General features: G+C 39.3%; 1 pseudogene; it reads right to left on the reverse strand.

The window, feature by feature from the left end:
• Window positions 1-4,608: 4,608 nt before the first annotated feature.
• Window positions 4,609-5,546, reverse strand: LOC102415023 (annotated as a pseudogene).
• Between the last annotated feature and the right edge of the window lie 2,359 nt (window positions 5,547-7,905).

Genomic DNA, 7,905 nt, shown 5'->3' on the forward strand with positions numbered 1-7,905 from the left:
TTAACTTGGTTTATTTACTTTCAGGATATATACTAATATATATATATATATTTAGTTTGTTACTAATTTTTGTTATATTCCTAATTTTTCAATCTAATAATATGAACTAAAAATCTGCGACAGACTCACCATTTGTCTGAGAATTCTAAGACAGAGATTTATTTTCCTCACTTAAGCAGTCAGTTTTTTTTATAGTATAATATAGCAGCCATGAAATTAAAAGACACTTACTCCTTGGAAGGAAAGTTATGACCAACCTAGATAGCATATTCAAAAGCAGAGACATTACTTTGCCAACAAAGGTTCGTCTAGTCAAGGCTATGGTTTTTCCTGTGGTCATGTATGGATGTGAGAGTTGGACTGTGAAGAAGGCTGAGTGCCGAAGAATTGATGCTTTTGAACTGTGGTTTTGGAGAAGACTCTTGAGAGTCCCTTGGACTGCAAGGAGATCCAACCAGTCCATTCTGAAGGGGTTCAGCCCTGGGATTTCTTTGGAAGGAATGATGCTAAAGCTGAAACATCAGTACTTTGGCCACCTCATGCGAAGAGCTGATTAATTGGAGAAGACTCTGATGCTGGGAGGGATTGGGGGCAAGAGGAGAAGGGGATGACAGAGGATGAGATGGCTGGATGGCATCACTGACTCGATGGACATGAGTCTGAGTGAACTCTGGGAGTTGGTGATGGACAGGGAAGCCTGGCGTGCTGCAATTCATGTGGTCGCAGAGTCAGACATGACTGAGCAACTGATCTGATATGATCTGATCTGATAGTCGCTCTTCACTGGAGAAGGGAATGGCAAACCACTTCAATATTCTTGCTTTGAGAACCCCATGAACAGTATGAAAAGGCAAAAAGATAGGGCACTGAAAGAGGAACTCCCCAGGTCGGAGGTGCCCAATATGCTACTGGAGATCAGTGGAGAAATCACTCCAGAAAGAATGAAGGTCTGGAGCCAAAGCAAAAACAATACCAAGTTGTGGATGTAACTGGTGATAGAAGCAAGGTCCGATGCTGTAAAGAGTAATATGGCATAGGAACCTGGAATATCAGGTCCATGAATCAAGGCAAATTGAAAGTGGTCAAACAGGAGATGACAAGAGTGAACTCAGCAGATGATGACTGCAGCCATGAAATTAAAAGACGCTTAGTCCTTGGAAGAAAAGTTATGACCAACCTAGACAGCATATTCAAAAGCAGAGACATTACTTTGCCAACAAAGGTCCGTCTAGTCAAGGCTATGGTTTTTTCAGTAGTCATGTATGGATGTGAGAGTTGGACTATAGAGAAAGCTGTGTGCTGAAGAACTGCACACTGATGCTTTTGAACTGTGGTGTTGGAGGGAAAAGACTCTTGAGAATCCCTTCAATTGCACGGACATCCAACCAGCCCACCCTAAAGGAAATCAGTCCTGAATATTCACTGGGAGGACTGATGCTGAAGCTGGAACTCCAATACTTTGGCCACCTGATGCCAAGGGCTGACTCATTGGAAAAGTCCCTGATGCTAGGAAAGATTGAAGGCAGGAGGAAAAGCGGACGACAGAGGATGAGATGATTGGATGGCATCACTGACTCAATGGACATGAGTTTGAGTAGACTCTGGGAGTTGGTGATGGACAAGGAGGCCTGGTGTGCTGCAGTCCACGGGGTCACAAAGAGTTGGACACGACTGAGTGACTGAACTGAACTGATAGGAGCTCTTGGGCTACCCAGGTGGTAAAGAATCACCTGCCAGTGCAGGAGATGCAAGAAAAGCAGATTCAATGTAAGTCAGGAAGATCATCTGGAGGAGGAAATGGCAACCCACTCCAGTATTCTTGCCTGGGAGAATCCATGGGCAGAGGAGCCTGGTGGGCTATAGTCCATAGCATCGCGAAGAGTCAGACACAACTGAAGCAAATTAGCACAGCACACAGAACATACTATAACATAATTTAAAAAATAGAAATAAAAATTTATTTTTCTGAGTTTAATAATCTTGTCTGTATACCATTCCTTGTGTTCCATACTCTAGATACAAGATATTGAATGTTCTTGAGAGATTGTGAAGAATTATATAAAATTAGTCTTAAATATTACCATTATTTTATTTTATTCTGAAAATTACTTTCATACAAATCGATTTACATGAAGTCTCATAGCAAAAAAAAAAAAAAAATGTTTAAATGTAGCCATATAGGAGTCAATATCAAATAATATATTAAATGATTTTGGAAAATTGTCAATGTCTATACAAATGGACTTCCCTGGTGGCTCACAAGGTAAAGCATCTACCTACAATGCAGGGGACTGCGTTCAATCCCTAGGTCAGGAAGATCTCCTGGAGAAGGAAATGGCAACCCACTCCAGTATTCTTGCCTGGAAAATCCCAGGGATGGAAGAGCCTTGTAGGCTACAGTCCATGGGGTCACAAAGAGTTGGACACGACTGAGAAATTTCACTTTCATACTAATGTTATATGCTCTTTTTGATAGTAGTTGTGGTGTTATTTCATTCTAAAAAGTAAACTTTCAAATGAATTTCTTTGCATGAATGGCTAATATAATAAGCATTTCAACTTGCTACCTTCTCAGGTAGTGGAACCATTTACATATTATTTTAATTGAAACTGAGAAAAAAAATTAAAACATGACAATATTTATTGAGCCTTCAGCTTTGTCATTGTGCTGTTTAGCCTACTTGCCACTAGTTATTTCAGTATTTAGAAAATTAAATATGATTTTTTTATAAACGAAAGTATTCTTTAGAAATCTGTTTCTGTTTTCCAGAAAGTCCAATTTATAGCAATTTAGGGAAAGGAGATCACTATGGGACAATCAGTATTTACAGGCCTGATTTTATCATTATGCATCTGGTACATAAAATCTGTGTTTTTTTTGTTTGTTTGTTTTTCTTATTTTGTAAAGTTTTTAAGTGAGATTTAACATGTGCTGTGGTCACTAGCTCAGTCGTGTCTGACTCTGTGACTTCATGGACTATACCTTCCAGGTTCCTCTGTCCATGGGGATTCTCCAGGCAAGAACACTGGAGTGGGTTGCCATTTCCTTCTCCAATGCATGAAAGTGAAAAGTGAAAGTGAAGTTGCTCAGTCATGTCTGACTCTTAGTGACCCTGTGGACTGCAGCCTACCAGGCTCCCCTGTCCCTGGGATTCTCCAGGCAAGAGCACTGGAGTGGGTTGCCATTTCCTTCTCCAATACATGAAAATGAAAAGTGAAAGTGAAGTCACTCAGTCGTGTCTGACTCTTAGCGACCCTGTGGACTGCAGCCTACCAGGCTCCTCCGTCCATGGGATTTTCCAGGCAAGGTACTGGAGTGGGGTGCCATTGCCTTCTCCACATACACATAGAGAAGCTCATAAATTGTAAGTGAATAGATTTTAATAGAGTGAACACGGTCATGTAACTACCACTCAGATCAAGAAACACAGCATTACCAGCAACCATGAAGCCTCCCTCAAAATGGGAGAAAATATTTGCAAATGAAGCAACTGACAAAGAATTAATCTCCAATGTGTAAAAATAATTCATATAGCTCAGTATGAAAAAAACAAACAATGCAATCAAAATATGGGTGGAAGACCTAAACAGACATTTCTCTGAAGAAGACATACACATGTTCAACAAACATATAAAAAGATGCTCAACATCACTAATTATTAGAGAAATGCAAAACAAAACTATGATGAGGTATCACCTCACACCAGCCAGAATGGACATAATCAAAAAATACACATATAATTTGAGTCAAAAGGAAAGTAACTGGCTTCACACATTTTCTCTCCCTAGAATTTGGAGCATGTTTTCTCCTATCTAAACTACTGTCAGAGAATTTTTTGTTTAATGTCTGAAGAAGATGTTGGAAGATCCTTAAAGGAAAGGGGGATAAGTCTGATTATTAATGGCTCCTTAATTAACTTGACAGCACCCTTTCTAAACATTAAGTAAAATTTTCAGGGTATATTTCCTGTGAGTTTTGGTGGCCCTTCTGTGTGAAATGGTACAGAAACCAAGGCATTCCACCTTTCTCAGTTTCATATGATTTAATAGTAATGGAAACCATGGTGAGAAAAAAAGAAATGGTCTGGACTGAACTCTGTGAGTAGAAAGGTAATCAAGAACCAAGTCCTCTTTCTGACTATTTTTGTGTGTTTGCCTTCATTTTGCAGAATATCTGACTATAAGTATTTCAGGCTGATTCCAGGAACATATGTCTGTCAGTTTTATTGGATAGTTCAAATACCAATGCCTTTTGCTTTGAAATTATTTTGCTTTTTGTCTGTGCTCAATAGAGAAAATGAGTTAAGAGATACTTCATTACTTATGAATTTTATGTTTGTGTCTCCCTATTTGCGGGTGTGTCTGTGTGTCTGCATGTATATATTTATTTCCACTTGAATACAAGAATAAAAATGTTAACGATTAGCCAGAGGTAGCTAAACTGGAGCTTAGTTTACACAATAACCAGCCATATGTACTATGACATGCTATTCTTCCAAGCCTTTTCCTTCCATTGCAAAACAGTTCATAATTTTAATAAATGCAAATAAATACCATTATCCAAAACACTCATTTGTCTACAAAAAATTTGGCACATATGGTATGATATTAACAAGGAATATGCTTCATTTCTTTAGACCTTTTCACAGCACCCTTCACTTCCTTGTTTCATAAGCTATAAATTAATGGGTTTAACATAGGAATAACCAGGGTATAAAACACAGATACCACCTTTTCCTGTTCTAAGGAATACTGGGAGCTTGGTTGAATGTAGCTAAAGCTTACAGAGCCATAGAATAGAGTCACAACCGTGAGGTGTGACGCCCATGTGGAGAAGGCTTTGTGTCTGCCTGCTGCTGAGCGGATCCTCAGGATAGCGGCAACAATGAAGATGTAGGAGATCATCACAGTCATGAAAGTGATCAAGGCAATAACGCCAGAGAAGATTAAAAGCAGCAGTTCATTCATGGATGTGTCAGAGCAGGACAGCTTCAACAGCAGGGGGAGGTCACAGAAGAAGTGCCTGATGACATTTGGCCCACAGAAAGACAACTTCAGCAAGCCAATTGTGTGAGTCAATGAGTTGATTACGCCTCCTACACATGATCCAATGACCAGAACAACACAAACTATTTTTGTCATAGCCACGGTATAAAGTAAAGGGTTCACAATGACCATGTAGCGGTGATAAGCCATTGCTGCCAGCAAGAAGCCCTCAGCGGTAAGGAGAGACACAAATGAAAAGTAATGCACAATGCATCCAGAAAACGAGATTGTCTCCCGTTCCACAAAGTTCAGCAGCATTCTGGGTGCAAAGACAGACGAATAGCAGGCATCAATGAATGACAAGCAGCTGAGGAAATGATACCTGGGTGTTTGGAGTTTGGGAGTTATTTGGATTAGAAGGAACATTCTTAATTACCCACCAAGGAAATGGTATAGATGAGCAGGAACACCAGGAAGAGGACCACTTTCAGTTCAGAATGATCTGTCAGTCCCAAAAGGATAAAATCAGTCGCCAGTATAAAATTAACATCAGCCATGGGTTTGTTTATCTTGGTAACTGTCAACAAATAAATTGAGAATGGTCATGCAGCATTATCAAGACTACTCGGAATCTCTAACTAGCGATATGACTTGAGTTATTGACTGCTCTACTCTGGTTGTTTTAGCTATAAAATTAGAAAAAAAAAAATAACTAGAAATATCTAGTCTCTTCAAGCACTGTCTATTTGCTTCTCCCATAGAAAATTCCAAGAATTGAAGCAAGAAAACATTAGAGTTTTAGCTTCAGGATACATTCAAAATGCTGTTCTTAGTGAGAAGAAAAAAACTTAAGTGAATTTAATTCTGTGTGTCTGTGCATTGCTCAGTTGTGTCCTACTCTTTGTGACCTCAGAGACTGTAGCCTGCCAGGTCCCTCTGTCCATGGGATTTTTCCAGGCAAAAATACAGGCGGGGGGAGCTTTTCTCCAGGGGATCTTCCCACAGATCAAATCCAGGTCTCCTGCATTGCAGGCAGATTCTTTACCATCTGAGCCACCAGGGGAACATCTAAAATAGGCAAAATCTAGATTATAAAGCATAATCATTTAAGTTGGAACTGTAATCTGTGATACCACTGAAGTTCTCTTTTAAAAAATGATACAGGAGTGTCCCTGGATTACAGTGGTTAAGACTCCACGTTTCCATTGCAGGGGATTGTAGGTTTGATCTCTGATCAGGAAACTAAGATCCCACAGTCAAAAACTGAAATAAAAAAGTTTTTAAAAATGATGCAAATGAACTAATTTACAAAATAGAAACAGACTTACAGACATAGGAAACAAACCTATGGTCTCCAAAGGGAAAGGGGATGGGGAGACATAAAGTAGGGATTTGAGAGTAACATATGCACACTACTAGCAATGGCACCCCACTCCAGTGCTCTTGCCTGGAAAATCCCAAGGACGGGGGAGCCTGGTGGGCTGCTGTCTATTGGGTCGCACAGAGTCCGACACTACTGAAGCGACTTAGCACGAGCATAGATGAAATAGATAAAAACAAGGACCTACTGAATGACACAGGGAACTATACTCAATATTTTATAGTAAGCTACATGGGAAAAGAATCTGAAAACGATTCCATATATGTTAAATACAAAGCATTTATATGAATTATATACATATGTGTGTGTGTGTGTGTGTGTGTGTGTATATATATATATATAGAGAGAGAGAGAGAGAGAATCACTTTGCCATACACCAGAAACTAAAACAATATTATAAATCAACCACACATCCACAACAACAAAAAAATAAACATATCAGATTTAATTGCGGCTAATGTCATATCTTCATGGGAAATAGATGGAGGAACAGTGGAAACAGTGTCAGACTTTATTTTTTGGGGGCTCCAAAATCACTGAAGATAGTGACTGCAGCCATGAAATTAAAAGACTCTTACTCTTTGGAAGAAAAGTTATGACCAACATAGATAGCATATTCAAAAGCAGAGACATTACTTAGCCAACAAAGTTCCGTCTAGTCAAGGCTATGCTTTATCCAGTAGTCATGTATGGATGTGAGAGTTGGACTGTGAAGAAAGCTGAGTGCTGAAGAATTGATGCTTTTGAACTGTGGTGTTGGAGAAGACTCTTGAGAGTCCCTTGGACTGCATGGAGATCTAACCAGTCCATTCTAAAGGAGATCAGCCCTGGGTGTTCTTTGGAAGGAATGATGCTAAAGCTGAAACTCCAATACATTGGTCACCTCATGTGAAGAGTTGACTCATTGGAAAAGACTCTGATTCTGGGAGGGATTAGGGGCAGGAGGAAAAGGGGATGACAGAGGATGAGATGGCTGGATGGCATCACTGACTCCATGGATGTGAGTTTGAGTGAACTCCGGGAGTTTGTGATGGACAGGGAGTCCTGGCGTGCTGCAAATTCATGGGGTCGCAAAGAGTCGGACACCACTGAGCAACTGAACTGAACTGAATGTCATATCTATAAATATCTGAGTATAAACTATATCATAACCTTTAAACTTGTTCTCCTACTTATGTTCTTATGTTTAGTGTGTAGTCCACATTTTTTTAAGCTTTGATTTGAAAAAAGGCAAGTTCTCAATATCAAAAATTCTAGATTCATTCTTAGAAAATAGCTGGAAGAATTGGCTTTTGAGAAGAATGTCCACTAGAAATTGAGAGAGAGGGTACTCTGAGCTGAAATATGGAATATGATAAGTAGAGCTTATAATTGGCCTTTTTAAAGAAAAACTTCTTTAAAAAAATAAATTTGTTGAAATAGTTGGCATGTTTGGGTGGTTCCCATTTTCCAAAATGACAAGCCATACAATATACTCCTACATTCATATGATAGTGTGGAATGTCTTATAGAATAAATGACATAAGAAGCAGAACTGT

Source organism: Bubalus bubalis, chromosome 16, assembly GCF_019923935.1.
Source record: "Bubalus bubalis isolate 160015118507 breed Murrah chromosome 16, NDDB_SH_1, whole genome shotgun sequence".
Taxonomy (NCBI): Eukaryota; Metazoa; Chordata; class Mammalia; order Artiodactyla; family Bovidae; genus Bubalus; species Bubalus bubalis.